This window comes from Canis aureus, chromosome 20 (assembly GCF_053574225.1).
Source record: "Canis aureus isolate CA01 chromosome 20, VMU_Caureus_v.1.0, whole genome shotgun sequence".
Lineage (NCBI taxonomy): Eukaryota > Metazoa > Chordata > Mammalia > Carnivora > Canidae > Canis > Canis aureus.
The window spans coordinates 9,233,377-9,251,710 of NC_135630.1; the positions used below are offsets into that span (position 1 = coordinate 9,233,377).

At 44.9% G+C, this 18,334-nt stretch overlaps 1 protein-coding gene across 11 annotated transcripts in view; it reads left to right on the plus strand.

Annotated features, from left to right (window-relative positions):
- Positions 1-1,463: 1,463 nt before the first annotated feature.
- ELF2 (E74 like ETS transcription factor 2) overlaps positions 1,464-18,334 on the plus strand; it is a 98,821-nt gene continuing 81,950 nt past the window's right edge. For 6 of the 11 annotated variants that reach the window (XM_077860997.1, XM_077861000.1, XM_077860995.1 and 3 more), the window contains exon 1: positions 1,465-1,611. The gene's annotated coding sequence lies outside the window, so the exon portion shown is untranslated. Of the gene's footprint in view, positions 1,612-2,482; positions 2,881-2,926; positions 3,137-3,313; positions 3,385-18,334 lie in introns of those variants that run through there. The other 5 variants (XM_077860991.1, XM_077860996.1, XM_077860992.1 and 2 more) reach the window with 4 other exon arrangements.

Genomic DNA, 18,334 nt, shown 5'->3' on the forward strand with positions numbered 1-18,334 from the left:
CTTTTCTGGCCTCGCGGCTGGCCGAGGAGCCGCGGGGAAGCGGGAGGCGGGCGCGGGGAGCCCGGGCGGGCGGGGTGGGGGCGCGGTGCGGGCCGCGTGGGTGCAGGGTGCGGCCGGGGGGGCGCGGGGCGCGGGCGGGGCGCGGGCGGGGCGGGTGCAGGGAGCGCGGCCGCAGGAGGCGGGAGCGCACGCGGCCGGTCGGTCCGCGCTCCGGGGCGCCCGTCGCTTTGTTCCGGGAGCGGCGGCAGGGAGCGGGCGGCGGCCGGGCGTGGCGGCGCGGGAACCGGCCGAGGCGCAACTTCGCGTCCGTCCGTCCGTCCGTCCGCACCAGCGCGCGGGAGCTCCTCGCCGCCGGCGTCCGCGCACCGGGGCCCCTCGGTGCCCAAGGGGGTCCGGGGCGTGCGGCTCCCGCCGGGTCTCGCTGCCGGGCTCCCCCGCCCGGGGCGCCCCCGCCGCCTGCCCGCCGCCCTCCCGCCGCGGGCCGAGCGGGGCGCGACAAAGGCTCGGTGCGGGGCCCTCCGCGCCCCGCAGCTGCGCGCTGAGCCCGCCGCCGCCGCCCCCGCGGGCACCAACCGCCGCGCCGCGGGGCCGTTGGGCGGGGGTCATTTCTGGGAACGGGGCGGGGTCGCGGGCGAGCGCGGCGGCGGCGGCGGAGGAGGAGCGGGCGGCGCCGAGGCCGCGAGGCGGGGGGGCGGGGCGGCCGGAGCGTCACGGGCGGGGCGGGGCCGGGGCGGGGCCGGGGCGGGGCCTGGAGGGGGCGGGGCCGCGGCGCGCTCGGTCCGCCGCGCCCCCGCCCGTCCCTGGCGGCGGCCGAGGAGTGGAGCCTGGGCGGGCGGCGGGGGGCACCTGCGCGGGGAGTTTTCCCGAGCCCCGGCCCCGGTAACGGCCGCACTGGCCGAGCGCGGAGCTGAGCCCGGGAGGGGCCGGAGTGACAGCGGGGCCGCGGGAGGCTGTGCCGTGCGGCCCGGGCGGCGGGGAGCGGGAGCGGGAGCGGGAGCGGGAGCGGGCGCTGCAGGTGCACGCGCTGCCCCCGCCCGGCGCACGGCGGGGCCCCCGCGGAGGGCTGCGGTGGCAGCGGCGGCTGCGGGAGCCCCGAGCGGGGACGGGACAGGGGGCCCGCCTTGACCTGGGCGAGCGGGCTCGGGAGAAGTTGGGGGCCGGGGGCGGGCCGGGGGCGGGCCGGGGGCGCGGGGCCCCGCGGGGCGCGAACTGCCGGCCCCGGGTGACAGGCGCGGCGGCGGCGACGGGCGGGCCCCCCCGAGCCGCGCGGGGAGGGGCGCGGCGGGGCGGGGCGGGGCGGGGCGGGGCGGGGAGGACGGGGGAGGCGGACGCGAGTGTCCTGGTGGCGGCGGCAGGAGGCCGAGGGGGAGGAGCCGAGGCGGGGGGCGGGGGCCCCCACTGCTCCCCGCGCCGGGCTCTGTGTCGCCGCCGTCGCCTCGGCGGTTGGGCATCGCGGGGCGGCGCGGGCGGGGCGGGGCGCTGCGCGGGGCGGCCGCCGCTGTTTTGTTCGGTCGTCTCCCGGCGGAGCGGCTCGGGCTGCCGGGGAGGCCCCGGGCCCCTCGGGGCGAGTCGGCGGCCGGGCCGGGAGGAGAGCGGCGCGGCGGAGAGCAGGTAAGAGCGCGGGCCGCCGGGGCCTCGCCGTCCGGGTCCCCGCCCCGGGCGCTGCCGGCGGCTCCCCGGAGGCTGCGGCGGTGACAACGGCCGGGCGCCGCGGGGCAGCGGCGGGGCGGCGGGACTCGGGGCGCGGGGGGCGCGGGGCGCGGGGCGCGGGGGGCGGGGGGCCCGCGGGCGGGGGATGGGCCGCGCGGTGGCCCGCCGTGTTTACATCTCCGCGAGTCGCCCGTGCGGCCGGGACGGGGCTGAGCCGCTGCCCCGCGGGGAGGCCGGGCGGCGGGGCCGGGCGGCAGGGCCGGGCGGCGGGGCCGGGGCCGGGCCGGGCCGGGGCGGGGGCGGGGGGCGGCCCGCAGGAAGCGCGTCCCGGGGGCGGGGGGGCCGGGGGGGCCGGGGCGGGACCGGGCGGCCCCGGGGCGGCGGGGGGCCGGGCGCGCGCTCCTTCCCCGTCGGGCCCTCCGGCCGCCGCTCCCGTGCCCGCCCGGCGGCTCGCGTGGCAGGTTGTGCGCGGTTCTTCTTTTATTCTCGGCTCCGCGCCGGCGCCCGCCCTCCCGCCCGCCCGCTGCCCCCGGGGGCCGGAGGCTCGAGGCTCGGCGCTGCGCGCAGGCTGGGCTGGAAACCAAACAAAAACGAGCTGTGTGGCGCGCGTCCCGCGGCCGCCCTGGGTCCCCGCCGGGCGAGGCTGCCCCCCGGGACCGCGCGGGAGGGGGCCTGGGGCTCCGCCGGGGCGGCTGCTGCGGACTCCCCAGCGCCTTCGCGAGCCGAGCCCCCGCGCCCCCCGTACTCCCCGAGCCCCCCGAGCCCCGCAGCCCCGCACCTCCCGAGCCCCCCGCACCCCCGCTCGGCTGGGACATCTTTACTCCATGTCGGTAAAGGACGGAGAAAACACCCCACAAGGGCCCAGAGCAGTCCCGAGTGCACCGTTCCCCGCGTCTCCCGCCGCCCGCCCCCCGGGCTCCCTTCCCAGGACCTGGACTCGCCGCCGAGCAGCCCGAGAGTTGTTAGTCCTCGTTTAAACGAGGGGGGAGGACGGGGGGGAAACACTTCATTAGAAAACCTGTAAAATTTCCCCCCCTTCGTGGCCATTTGCTCTCAGCTGCGTGGTTTACATTTTAATCCGGTGATGATACAACAGTAATCTTGCGTTTGGTAATCAGATTTGCTTTCCTTTTTACCTGTGAGTCACTGTAGAGAGGGAAATGCGCACTTTCTCTAGGGCCGTGACACAGAGCAGGGCCAGCACCGCGGAGGGACGGCCGCTTTGCCAAGGTAGGATGGGGCACTCGCGTTTCAGAGTTTCTTCCTTTCTTTAAGAGGGAGAAACGACTTTATGCAAGCCTGGGAATCACTAGATTACATGTAAGGAATTTAGGGACGACTGAAGTTTGTATGTCGTGCAATACAGTTCATGCAGTGTGTTGCTTTGAATGTCCCCGAGCTCTCTCCTAGTGCACACATTAAGTAGAAGATTGAAATATCTTGGGCATATGAAGTTTGAACATTTACTGTCAACCTATGTTTAAAGGTTAGTGACTGAACTAGTTACTCTGATTAATCATTGCTTCCCATTTCAGATATGTATATATACATATACACACACACACATATATATGTATATATACAGACACACTAATTTACCAAATTATCAGAGTGTGATTGGAAGGTATTTATGACTTTGAGATTTTTCTGTCCTAAATATTAGGATGTTAACTTTGGATGTGGCAGGCCTAACCAGTGTTGTTGGCTTTACCTACTCACCGGTCATACACCAAGGTGGGGTTTTTTGTTTGTTTGTTTGTCTTGGTAGCAGTTTTATTGAGATATAATTTATGTACCATTCAATTCACCAATTTAAATTTAACGTATAAAATTAAGCGGTTTTTACTATATTCACAGAGTTCTTGCACTATCACCATAATCGATTTTAAGACATTTTCATCATCCGGAAAAGGAATCCTATACCCATTAATGGTTACTCTTCTTTTTCCCCTAAAATCCCTAGCTCTAGGCAACCACTGATTTGTCTCTATAGATTTGCCTATTGTGGACATTTTTTTAATAAGTAGAATCAGGAGCGCTGGGTGGCTCAGTGGGTTGAGCTCTGACTCATGATTTTGGCTCAGGTCCTGATCTTAGGGTGGGAAGATGGAGTTGGGGGTGGAGCCTTCTTAAGATTCTCTCCCCTGCCTGGCCGCCCCGCCCTTGCTTAAAGCACACACACACTCAAAAAATAAAAGAATCATATAATATGTAATTTTTCATGACTAGTTTGTTTTAATATACTGTTTTAAAAGCCCATGTTGTAGCATATGTCATTGTTTCTTTTTATTGCTAATATTCTATTGTATGGATATACTACGTTACTTATTAGTGGACGTTTGAGTTTTCACTTTCTTGTTATTATGAACAATGCTGCTTTAAACATTTTTGTACACTTTTTTGTGGTTATGTTTTCATTTCTCTTGGGTATGTACCTAGCATAGAAAGTTAATATGCAAAAAAAAAAAAATAAAAAAGAAAGTTAATATGCATAAGTCTATTGCATTTCCATTCCCAAATATGAACTATCAGAGAGATTAAGAAAACAATCCCATTCACAATTGCATAAAATACTGAGGAGTAAATTTAACCAAGGAGTTAATAGACCTTACTCTGAAAACTATAAAACATTGATGAAAGAAATTGAAGATGAAAAAAAAAAAAAGAAATTGAAGATGATACAAATAAATGGAAAGATAAACCATACTCATGGATTAGAGAAATTAATATTGTTAAAATATCCGTACTATCTGAAGCAATCTACAAATTCATTGCAACCTCTATCAAAATTTCAATGGCATTTTTCACAGAAGTAGGAAAAATAATCCTAAAATTTGTATAGAATTTTATTTGTATACAAAAGACCGTATAGCCAAAGCAATCTTGAGAAGGAAGAATGAAGCTGAAGATACTAATCTCCCTGATTTCAAACTATACTACAAAGCTATATAGTTAAAGCAGTATGGTACCTCCCCCAAAACAGACATAGATCAATAGCACAGGATACAGCCGAGGAAATAAACCCATTCTTATAAGGTCAAATAATGTTTGACAGAGGAGGCAGGAAGTTACAACGGAAGAAACGTCTCTTCAATAAATGGTGCTGGGAAAACTGGACAGTTACATTGCAAAAGAATGAAACTGGACCACTTTATTGTTTTATTTTTAAATTTTTATTTATTTTGGAAGTAATCTCTCTGCCCAGTGTAGGGCCTGAACTTATGACCCCAAGATCGAGAGCCAAGTACTCCACAGATTGAGCCACCCAGGTGCCCCTAGACTACTTTCTTTCTTTCTTTTTTTTTTTTTTTAAGATTTTATTTATTCATTCATGAGAGAGACAGAGAGAGAGAGGTAGAGACACAGGCAGAGGGAGAAGCAGGCTCCATGCAGGGAGCCTGACGTGGGACTCGATCCCGGGACTCCAGGATCAGGCTCTGGCCTGAAGGCGGCGCTAAACTGCTGAGCCACCCGGGCTGCCCGGCATTGGCTATTTTTACATATAATTATTAGCCATTAATGTATCCTTTTTGTTGAAGTAGCCATCCAAATCTTTGCCCATTTTTATTTTATTATTGAGTTCTAAAAGTTCTTCTTTTAAAAAATGTATTTACCTGAGAGAGAGAGAAAGAGAGAGAGGAGGGAGGGGCAGAGGAAGAGGGAGAGAGAATCAAGCAGATTCCCCAATGAGTGAGAAGCCTGACCTGGGGCTCAGTCTCACAACCCTGAGATCATGCCCTGAGCTGAAATCAAGAGTCAGATGCCTAACCGACTGAGCCACCCAGGCCCCCTGAGTTGTAAAAGTTCCTTATGTGTTCTGGATGTAAGCCCGTTATTAGATACATGATTTGCAAATATTTTCTCCTAGTCTGCGGCTTGTCTTGACCTTTTTTTATTGGAGCCCTTTGAGATGCAAAAAATTTTAAAATACATGTATTTTTAGAGTTTTTATTTTTTAAAGTATGCTCTAGGCTCAATGTGGGGCTCGAACTCATAACCCCAAGAGTCCATATGCTCCACTGAGCCAGCCAGGTGCCCCCCCCCAAATTTTAATTTTTATGGAGTTTAATTTCCCAGCTTTTTCTTTTTTTTTTTTTTTTAATTTTTATTTATTTATGATAGTCACAGAGAGAGAGAGAGAGAGGCAGAGACACAGGCAGAGGGAGAAGCAGGCTCCATGCACCGGGAGCCCGACGTGGGATTTGATCCCGGGTCTCCAGGATCGCGCCCTGGGCCAAAGGCAGGTGCTAAACCGCTGCGCCACCCAGGGATCCCCCCAGCTTTTTCTTTCATAGATCATGCTTTTGTTGTAAGAACTCTCTGCATAATCCGGGGTCTCGAAGATTTTCTCCTTTGTTTTCTTCTAGATGTTTTATAGTTTTTGCTCTTAGATTTAGGATCTATTTTGAGTTAATTTTTGTTTTTGTTTTTGGTTTTGGTTTTGGTTTTTTTGAGTTAATTTTTATGTATGGTGTGAAGTAAGGGTCTAAATTCATCTGTTGTAATATGGAGTGTGTTAGAACAATTTGTTGAAAAGATACCATTTCTCCATTGATTATAAACGTAAAGATTTATTTCTGGACTCAGTTCTATTATCTATATATCTGTCTTTACACTAGCTGAGACTAACTCTGTCTTTATTATTGTGCCCAGTGGTAACTTATGAAACCAGGTAGTGTAAGCCTCTGGTTTTGTTTTTGTTTTTAAAAGTTATAGCTCTTCTGGGCCCAATGTAAGAATTTTAGGATTAGCTTATTAATGTCTGCAAAACAGTCTTGGGGTTTTTATGGGTAGGCATTGAATCTGTAGGTCAGTTTGGGGAGAATTATAAATCTCGGAATATTTACTTTTCTGATACGGGAACATGAAAATTTCTTTTGATTTATTGACCTTTAATTTTCTCATTGATGTTTTGTAATTTCAGTGTATAAATCTTATGCTTAATTTTTAAATTTTATTGTGGTAAGAACACAACACAAAATCTACTTCCTGAACTTTTTAAGTATTTAATGCAATACTGTTTACTATAGGCACAGGTGTTGTATAGAACATCTTTTTTTTTTTTTTTTTTTTTTTATTGGTGTTCAATTTACTAACATACAGAATAACACCCAGTGCCCGTCACCCATTCACTCCCACCCTGTATAGAACATCTTTATATTTGATAGAGGATTCCTTTTAAATCCTAGTTTGTTCCTGAGTTTTTATCATGAATGAGTATTAGGTTTTGTCAAATGCTTTTTCTGCATCTGTTAGCTTGACCAACTGTCACAGTTTGCCCAAGACTGTTGTGGTTTTAGCACTGAAATTCCTGCATTTTGGGAAACTCTTCTGCCCTGAACAAACCAGTATGGTTGGTCACCTTAGTACCTTAAATGATCATGTGGTTCCTGTCCTTTATTCCATTAATATTGTGTGTTATATTAATTGATTCTCAGATATTAAATTTAGCCTTAGTCCTAGGATAAATCTCACTTTGTCATGGCATATAATTCTTACTACAGTTGCTGGCTTTCCTTTGCCAATGTTTAGTTGAACATTTTTGTGTCTGTGTTTATGAAAGATACTGGTCTGTAGGTTTTTTTTTAAATATATTTTTGGATTTTGTAACATAGTAATACTAGCCTCAGAATGAATTGAGAAGTATTTCCTCTTTTATTTTCTATAAGAGTTTGTGAATAGTTGATATTATTATCTCTTGGAATACATCTGATAGAATTTACTACTGAAAGCATCTGGGCCTGGATTTTCTTCTTTTGGAAAATTTTTAAACTGCTAATTCAGATTCTTTATTGGTCATAGGTCTGTTCAAATTTTCTGCTTATTTTTGAGGTAGTTTCTGTAATTGTGTTTCTTGGGATTTGTTTGTTTCTTCTAAGCTATTTAATATTTTTGGCACATAGTTCAGAATGTTCTTGGATGTACTTTTAATTTTACTAGTGTAGGTAGTGATGTCCCTCCTCTTTTTTTTTTTTTTTTAATTTTATTTATTTGAGAGAGGGCGCATGAGGGGCAGAGGGAAAAGCAGGCTCCCCACGAGCAGGGAGCCTGATGCAGGGCTGAATCGGGGGACTTCAGGATCATGATGTAAGCCGAAGGCAGATGCTTAACCTGCTGAGCCACCCAAGCATCCCACTCCTTATTTCTTTTTTGTGAATTTGACTTTTGGACTGGTTATTTTCTTTCAGTCTAACGGACTTCGTGTAAGATTTCTTGTGTGGCAGGTCTGTTATCAATGAACTATTTCAATCTTTGTTTTTTGGGATTGCTTTTATTTTGCTTTTATTTTTGAAGAATAGTTTTGCTGGATATAGAGTTCTTTGTTACAGATCTTTTTTCTTTCGGCACCTTGACTGTGTTGTTTCCTGCTTTCTGACCGCCATTGTTTCTGATGAGTTGTTTTTCTCTTTGTGCTTTCATGATTTTCTCTGCCTTTGGCTTTCAATAATGATATGTCTAGGTGTTGATCTCTTTGTGTTTATCCTACTTTGGATTCATTAAACTTGAATCTATAGATTTCAACAGTTTGGCAAGTTCTGACCATAATATTCAAATATTTTTTTCTGTCCTTTTCTCTCTCTTTGTTCCTTCTGAAACTTGCAATAAATGTACTTTGGTTGTTTGATGGTATCCCATAAGTCTCAGGCTGTGTTCATTTTTTAAAATTCTTTTTTTCTCTTCTTCAGAATTGGTAATTTCTGTTGATGGATCTCCAAGTTCACTGACCCTTGTGTCATCTCAAATCAGCTATTGAACTCTGCTAGAGAATCTTAAATTTTGGTTGATTACTTTTTAACTCTTGAATTGTATTTTCACCTCCAGAATTTCCATTTTTTCCTATATTTTTAATGTAGTAGTAGTGTATCTTTGTTAAGATTGCCCATTTTTTGAGTTATAGTTGTCATGCTTTCCTTTAATTCTTTAAACATGATCTCTTTAATTGCAGATAAGGTTATATTTTAGGTAGAAGATGATATCTAATCTATGTTAAATTCTAAAACGTTGCTTGTTTTATTTCTTAATTATGTTCAATAATTTTTATCTATCTTATGATAGGAGTGTATATTACTCATAAATGCTAAATTTTATCTGATAGTTTTTATTTAGACATAATTAACAATTCACTTATAATTTCTAATGTTTACTGATATGTAGGATCAGTGTGTAACTTGAAAGATATACCATTAATTCTGAAACTTTGAGGGGATCCCTGGGTGGCTCAGCAGTTTAGCGCCTGCCTTTGGCCCAGGGCGTGATCCTGGAGTCCCGGGATCAAGTCCCACGTCAGGCTCCCAGCATAGAGCCTGCTTCTCCCTCCTCCTGTGTCTCTGCCTCTCCCTCTCTCTCTCTCTATCATAAATAAATAAGTAAATCTTTAAAAAAAATTCTGAAACTTTGAGTCAGTTTCTGAGCTGCTTATACAGTATAACATCTTCTTGCTGTACATATTTTTTAGTTAACCAGTTCTCTTACTGTAAGTGTTAATGCATAGAAAAAAATGGAAGAGGCCTTAAGAGAGCCATATGTGTGAGAATGGTTATAAAATATCAAAATCTTCATATTAGGGACTCACTTAGTTTTGATATGAAAACCTAACTGATATTAATTTTGCCAAAAAATATCAAAATCTGCCTGACTTCTGATCATTTTGCTACTAAAGATGGTTCTATCAAGGATGGTTTGTCTCTTGCCAGAGTTAAGCAACTTGGATGCTAACAAACTATGGTTACATACTAACATGAGAAAAGATCTCAAAAGGAGGTGGAAAATAGTGATAAAGATAGAAGAAACTTGAGGACAGCCCAGGTGGCTCAGTGGTTGAGCATCTGCCTTTAGCTCAGGGCATGGTCCCGAATCCGGGCAATCAAGTCCCATGTCGGGCTCCCTGTATGGAGCCTGCTTCTCTCTCTATCTGTGTCTCTGCCTCTCTGTGTGTCTCTCATGAATAAATAAATAAAAATCTTAAAAAAAACCCCAGAAATCTCCATATTAGCCTGTACATTTAATAGTATAGTATTAATTCATTTTAGGTTCTTGAGAGATTGTGGTGAACAAGATAAATGCAGTACTTGCTCTTATGGAACTTACATTCTGGGAGAGAAGACAAACATTAAACATAAATGAGTAAGATAATTTTAGTGATAAATATAATGAAATAAAATAGGTTATTGTGATATCAGATAGAGACTGATGAGGGAGCTATATGGCGATGGATGATTGGAACTGGGGAGCCATGATAGAAATGGCTCTTTATTTTTAAAAAAATTTTTTTCTTAATAATAAATTTATTTTTTATTGTTCAATTTGCCAACATACAGAATAACACCCAGTGCTCATCCCGTCAAGTGCCCCCCTCAGTGCCCGTCACCCATTCACCCCCACCCCCACCCTCCTCCCCTTCCACCACCCCTAGTTCGTTTCCCAGAGTTAGGAGTCTTTATGTTCTGTCTCCCTTTCTGATATTTCCTACCCATTTCTTCTCCCTTCCCTTCACTCCCTTTCACTATTATTTATATTCCCCAAATGAATGAGAACATATAATGTTTGTCCTTTAAAGGGATGGTTCTTGAGGTGATATTTGTGTAGTGGGTGAGGAGGATTCAGTCTGTGGATGACCTGTAGAGCCTGTAGCCTAGGGAATGGGAGGTCCAGAATAAGCTTATTTTGTTGCAGAATAGGGCCACCGTAGTTGCAGCTCAGGAAGCCAGTGAAGGAGCTGAGGTCAGAGAAGTGGGGTGGGCTAACCTGAGATGCTCTTTATATAGACCATGTTTAAGATTTTAGATTTTTTTTTCTAAATGTGGTGGGAACCCACTGGAAAAATATTATAGTGACCTTCATTCTTATTTATTTATTTATTTATTATTATTTTTTTTAGTGATCTTCATTCTTGACTAAAGAGTTAACTCAGTTTTTTTTTTTGACTTAAAATTTTTTTTTTATTTTTAATTTTTATTTATTTTTTATTTTATGATAGTCACAGAGAGAGAGAGAGGCAGAGACATAGGCAGAGGGAGAAGCAGGCTCCATGCACCGGGAGCCCGATGTGGGATTCGATCCCGGGTCTCCAGGATCGCGCCCTGGGCCAAAGGCAGGCGCCAAACCGCTGCACCACCCAGGGATCCCGTTAACTCAGTTTGTAATTTTATTCTGTAATGATTTTTGAGTATGAGTAAATGTATGTCAGATTTTTGTCTAAATGATTTTAGCTTTATAAAGAGCAATAGGGAAAATCACTTTTCCTAATGTTTCTAACTTGAAAATTAGCTACCTAAAAATGAAATAAAATGTCAATATCTGGGATCCCTGGGTGGCGCAGCGGTTTGGCGCCTGCCTTTGGCCCAGGGCGCGATCCTGGAGACCCGGGATCGAATCCCACGTCGGGCTCCTGGTGCATGGAGCCTGCTTCTCCCTCTGCCAGTGTCTCTGCGCCCCTCTCTCTCTCTCTTTGTGACTATCATAAATAAATAAAAATTAAAAAAAAAAAAAATTTAAAATGTCAATATCTACAAAACTTTAAATTTGTTATACAGTTATAACAATGACAGAGATTCTTATAACAATTTTATTTATTTTTTTTAAAGATTTTATTTATTCATTCATGAGAGACACAGAGAGAGAGAGAGAGAGAGAGGCAGAGACACAGGCAGAGGGAGAAGCAGGCTCCCTGCAGGGAGCCTGACATGGGACTCGATCCAGGGTCTCCAGGACCACACCCCAGGCCGCAGGCAGCGCCAAGCCGCTGTGCCACCAGGGCTGCCCTGATAACAATTTTAACCAATTTATGTTAATATTATAAAATTGTACTCTCAACTATTCATAATTATGAGCTAAAATTTACAGATAGCATGATGTAGTTAGTTGTATGGTGACTTTCTAAATAGAACTATTTTTCCTCTCTGTTCCACTAGCAAAAACAGTCACAGTTTTTTAAAAAAATATTTTTAAAGATTTTAGTTTTTAATTGAGAGAGAGAGAATGAAGGAGCCTGGTGGACAGGGGTGGGAGCCAGAGGGACAACTGGACTCCCTGCTGAGCAGGGAGTTGAATGGGTGGCTCCATTCAGGATCCATCCCAGGATCCCGAGATTATGATCTGAGCTGAAGGCAAACACTCAACCAAGTGAGCCACCCAGGTGCCCCAGTCACAGTTATTTTTGTTTGACTAATATTAACATAAAATAAATATGACTTCAAGTCACTTCAGATTAGACAAAGTGGAATATAGTCCTCTAAAGCTTTATGTGAATAAAATTTATGAAGATAAACTACTTTTTCAAAATATTACTATTTGTTAAAAGACAGTAAATTATGGTTTTTGTAAGTGAAAAGTGAAAGTGAATAGTAACCTCCAGTATTTCCCCTTATAATGTCATGTATATTTTTAATATTTAAAATGTACTTTTCTAGAGGTGCCTGGGTGGCTCCCTTGGTTAAATGGCTGCCTTTGGCTCAGGTCATGATCCTAGGGTCCTGGGATTAAGTCCTGTGTTGGGTTCCCTGTTCAGTGAGGAGTCTGCTTCTCCCTCTTCCTCTGTGCCTGCCCCCCTTTTGTGCCTTCTCTCTCTCTCTCACAAACAAACAAACTGTGCTTTTCTATAATATTTAAAATATACTTTTTTGGTATTAGAAATATATTGAAAATTTCAGATAAGCTAGCTATATCAAACCAACTCAGGTATAATATAATTTGGAGGGTACTTTTAAATTACTCTAATTCTGTGTTAATATTGGTTTGCAGTGTGTATCTGAATATATTTCTTTGCCTTTTTTATTCACTAACATTTAATCTGACTATATTCAGTATTATATATATAGTTGTTAAAAGGTGCTTCCTTTTTCCCCCCAAATGATTTATTTTTTTATTTTTTAAAATATTTATTCATAAGAGACACACAGAGAGAGAGAGAGAGAGAGAGAGAGAGGCAGAGACATAGGCAGAGGGAGAAGCAGGCCCCATACAGTGAGCCCGACGTGGGATTCAATCCTGGGTCTACAGGATTATGCCCTGGGCATGATCCTGGGTCTCCAGAATTATGCCCTGGGCCGAAGGCAGCCCCAAACCGCTGAGCCACCAGGGCTGCCCCCAATAATGATTTAAAGAGCCTTAACAAAGGACACGCAGAGATATATATTAGTGATAGTAAAATAGAGGAAGGAAGCCAAGAACAAGAAAACTTGAGTCAGGAGTTAAAATTGTTGTCTATTATGTGCCAGACACTGTTCTGAGAGGTGTGTATACAATGGTGATTAAAATAGCTATGGCTCAGCTCTAATGGAGCTTATATTCTAGTTTGTGTTGGTGGGGTGATAGAACGATTTGCATTAAGCATGTAAGAAAAAAAACCTTCACCTTTTACTTCATTCCAGAGGAATGACAAGATGATTTGGGACAGGATAAAATCCAGACAACTAAAAAATTCTATTGTCTAATGCCTTTAATATCCTTGATATGATTCACTTAAGATAGAATAAAGCTAATTTGTTTTGGTTCCCACGCCTGCATATGTTACTTAACATTATTGGATTATAAATTTGGTCAAAAAAACAAAACCAAAAAATTTCTCTAATCTGGTAATTTATATGGTCTATAGGTTTCTACTCAGCGATAATCAGAGATGATAAGGAAGCTTAGAGGGACATTGCTGTAGATTGATTATAGGGCTAAGCTATATAAATAATGTAAGAAAATAAGTTAAATTCATGAGTTGGGATAAAACAAGCAAATAATATAGTAATTTCAGAATAAATACTAAAATGCAGAGTCCTTTGGTTTCTTATCTATACTTGAAGGCCAAAGTTTCTTTTTTTTTTAATAATAAATTTATTTTTTATTGGTGTTCAATTTGCCAACATACAGAATAACACCCAGTGCCCATCCTGTCAAGTGCCCCCCTCAGTGCCCGCCACCCAGTCACCCCCACCCCCCACCCTCCTCCCCTTCCACCACCCCTAGTTTGTTTCCCAGAGTTAGGAGTCTTCATGTTCTGTCTCCCTTTCTGATATTTCCTACCCATTTCTTCTCCCTTCCCCTCTATTCCCTTTCACTATTATTTATATTCCCCAAATGAATGAGACCATATAAAGTTTGTCCTTCTCCGATTGACTTACTTCACTCAGCATCATACCCTCCAGTTCCATCCACGTCGAAGCAAATAGTGGGTATTTGTCGTTTCTAATGGCTGAGGAATATCCCATTGTATACATAGACCACAGCTTCTTTATCCATCATCTTTGGATGGACACTGAGGCTCCTTCCACAGTTTGGCTATTGTGGACATTGCTGCTAGAAACATCGGGGTGCAGGTGTCCTGGCGTTTCAGTGCATCTGTATCTGTGGGGTAAATCCCCAGCAGTGCAATTGCTGGTTCGTAGGGAAGGCCAAAGTTTCAATCTTTTCTTTCTTTTCTTTCTTTTCTTTCTTTTCTTTCTTTTCTTTCTTTCTTTCTTTCTTTCTTCCTTTCTTCCTTTCTTCCTTTCTTCCTTTCTTCCTTTCTTCCTTTCTTCCTTTCTTCCTTTCTTCCTTTCTTCCTTTCTTCCTTTCTTCCTTCCTTTCTTCCCTTTCTTTCCTTTCTTTCCTTTCTTTCCTTTCTTTTTTCTTCCACCCTTCCCTTCCCTTCCCTTCCCTTCCCTTCCCTTCCCTTCCCTTCCCTTCCCTTCCCTTCCTTTCTCTCTCTTTCTCTCTTTCTTTCATTTTTACAAGATTTATCCATTTATTCATGAGAGAGGCAGAGAGTGGGGCAGAGACATAGGCAGAGGGAGAAGCAGGCTCCCTGCAAGGAGCCCCATGCGGCTTTGTCCCGGGACCCTTGGATCACACCCTGAGGGAAAGGCAGACGCTCAACCACTGAGCCACCCGGGTGACTTTAATGATAAAGCATCTTAATCTTCACATATCTTTTATAGGAGAAGATGGGGGTCTGTGTCTTCTTCATTCCAGATCATTATGATTTTTATCATCTAAAAGTGCTGTTGGGTTGAAGATAAAGTTAGAAGTTTTACATTATCTGCAACTTTCTGTAGCTCTCATCATTATCATGAAGTGATCTTTATGAAGTCTTGCCATCACACTGGATAACAATACTATGATAGTTACATTATAATAATCATAGTAGCTGTGAGGTAGTTTCTATTGTTTTTTCCTTTTCACAGATGAATCTGAGACTTCAAGAAGTTAAATAACTTGGTGCATGGTAGAGTTAAGATAGTAGGTCTGAGACTGCTCTCCTTGGAAAGGCCCGTTTGCAGGGTTGGCCCATGGTTGGCATCTGGGAACTCCGCTCTCAGAGTGTTTCCAGTAACTGATGAGGTTGATTCACTGTGCCTAGACTGTGCAAACAATATGGTTTATGTTGAACACCTGCTTTCTTTCTGGGGGTCTGGAATTTTGGCATACATGTGGCAGAGGGTACCATGTGAGCAGCCCTCAATAAAACTTTGGGTGCCTTCTCTCTGATGGGCTTCCCTGGGCAGAAACATTGCACATACGTTGGTGTTTTTTTGTTGATGGGCTTCACGTAAGTTCTGCATGCCCTCCTCTCATGGGAAGGAGAGAGTGTAAGGAAGCCTGCTGGTGGACTCCTCCATTTTATACCTGTCTCTCTTCTTTATTGCCTGCTGCATATCTTACTGTATCCATGAATGCAACTGTATGCTGAGATCTGTGAGATCTCCTGACACACTTTTTCAAGACTAAGATTCAGCCCTGCTGAAGCTGAGGATTTGTGTGTGTGTGTGTTAAAGATACTTATTTGAGAGAGAGAGAGAGACAGAGAGATTACAAGGGGGGCAGAGGGAGAAGCAGATTCCCTGCTGAGCAGGGAGCCGGACGTGGGACTCCAGCCCAGGACCCTGAGATGATGATCCAAGCTGACGGCAGACACTTAACTGACTGAGCTACCCAGGCGCCCTGAAGATTGGTGTTTTAACCTCTGGGGAAGAAGTTTATTTACCTTTGCCTGTCGATTAGAGACCTAGGTACAATGGAGAAGATGCTATTTCGTCCTTCAAATAAAAATAAGCCTGCATTCGTTCAGTCATCCATTCATTATACATTCTATGGGCCCATATGTGCCCATGTTCTAGGCCCTGAGGGGGGAGCTGTAAACCTTGGCTTCATTAGGTAAAGAGAGTCACCTTGTAAATAGTTTAGGCCTCAAAGTGGCCTAGGTCTTGTTGCTTCTGCAGGGGGCCTGCCTATCTATCTATCTATCTATCTATCTATCTATCTATCTATCTATCTATCATCTATCAAGATTTTTATTTTTAGGTAATCTCCACAGCCAGCTTGGACTCAAACTTAACCATCCTGAGATCATGAGTTGCATGCTCCACCAGGGGAGCCAGACAGGCACCTCTGCAGGGGACCTTTTTGTTTAGCACTATGAAAACGTTTATATTTTGGTTTTAGATAGTTCTTTTATTTGAAATAATAGGTAAACTTGAACTATACGCCCTATATCTGAGAATATTCACTTGCTGCTAATACAGAATTCCACACCAAAATTTCTTTCTAAAAAGCAAACTCAACGCTGAAGAGAGCAAAGTAGAAAGAATTTCTAATGCTTTCACTTTCTTCCTAAGGCCTATAGAAATTATATGAGAGAATCTGTGAGTTGAAGAATTCACACCCCCCCGCCCCGGTCCATGCCCCTCCCCCACTTTTTTTGAAAGAGAAAAAAGATCTATATACTTAATGTAGATAAGATATATATAATTTCCACTTAAAACGTTTTAAGCCTTCTAATTAGCCCATGTTATGAGCCAGTTAGAAATAAGGAGAAAAATCTCCCATGGTGGGGTGGGAGATATTCTATGCATTTCTTTTACAGTTTTAATAAAACAAAAACAAAGACACCTGTATAACCAAGAGACAGAAAAACTTAAAGATTGAGAGCATAGATGGACTCTGGAGCCAGACTGATTGAGTTGAAATTGTGACTCTGTCACTTGTCTGTTGCTTAACCTTGGGTAAATTATTTGAATCTCCCCATGCCTCAGGTTTTCCCAAATATAAAATAGGAATGATAATGCCTGTTTTGTAGGATTGTGCAGATTAAGTAGTTAACACATATAATGAATTTAAACCAATGCCTGGCACAGAGCAAGTGCTGTATGAATGTTACCTATTATTATCCCTCTTTTGTTTGAGAAAAGAAGGAAAAATATTGTAAACTAAGCTAATTATTGACTGTCCTCTAGGATAAATTCACTTTAATGGATTCATGTCCTATCAAATCAGAATATTTAAACAGTTTGTGCTCATTTCAGCAGCACATATACTAGAATATTAAAATGATTCTAATATAAGGCAGTTTTTCTTTTTTTTTTAAATCCTGAAAGTAAGGAAGTTGGTTAAGTTTTTAGAATTAAATATACCAAGATGTCAGAATGTCAGTTGCTGGACTGGCAATTTATCCCTCCTTAAGAAAGAAAATTTCTTCCAGTTTGCTTTTTGGAATAGAACTTAACTAGATGTTGGGCTTTCTTAATGACTGGGAACCTGCCATATATCCCAACCACCTCTGTCTTGTAAAGGACTTGCTTGGCTACCATGATGCAGTTGAAACAAGACTTCTAAGCTTTTATGTATCTCTCTCTTTTTTTTTTAAGATTTTATTTATTCATGAGAGACAGAGAGAGAGAGAGAGAGAGAGAGGCAGAGACACAGGCAGAGGGAGAAGCAGGCTCCATGCAGGGAGCCCGACGTGGGACTCGATCCCGGGACCCCAGGATCAGGCCCTGGGCTGAAGGCGGCCCTAAACCGCTGAGCCACCCAGGCTGACCTATGAATCTCTTTTTGTATAAACAAGAGGCTATTGTAACCAGACTTTAGACTTTTCAAATCTCTGAGCAATAGTTAGGGAATAAGCCTTTACTTTGATTGTTACTTTTTCCCTAACTAAACCTCAGAGTATTTGTCCTTTTATCTGGTTCTGAATTGATTTGGAAATTTGCTTGTTTGCAGAATATGCATGGCTAAACATATTTATTCCCACAATTTAGTATTTTTTACAAATAGTTCATGAAGTCAGGGAATGAATAGTCCCATAAATTTGGGGTTATTGATAAATAATCAAAACTTTGTTGCTTCAGCCTCAAGATAGGTTGGATTCTATAGCTTTTGTTGAAGATTTATTTATTTATTTTGATGGAGGTACGAATAGAGGGAGAGGGAATAAGAAACCCAAACAGACTCGTGCAGAGCACAGAACCCGATGTGGGGCTCAGTCGCAGGACCCTGAGATCACAACCTGAGCCAGAGACTTAATCCAGCTGGGCTATCCAGGCTCCCTGAGATAGTTGGATTCTAAACTGCACTTGATGTGAGTCCTTCCTCCATATACTTATTCTGACCCTTATTATCGCTGCCCTAGACTTTGAGCATTATGTGAACTGGTAACAGAGATTAGGAAGATAATAATATTAAAGGAGTATAACTAGGCAACAGTATAATTTTTTAGCTTCAATGGTGACTGTGGGCAGCCAGGTCAGGTTTGTTTTGCCTTGGTGTCTCTTTGCTCCTCAGTTGCTGTTGCTGCTGCTGCTGTTGCTTCTTCAAGATTTTATTTATTTGAGAGAGAAAAGAGTGAGTGAGAAAGAGCATGAACAGGGGGAGAGGCAGAGGGAGAAGCCGACTCCCAGTGAGCAGGGAGCCTGACATGGGGCTCCATCCCAGGACCCTG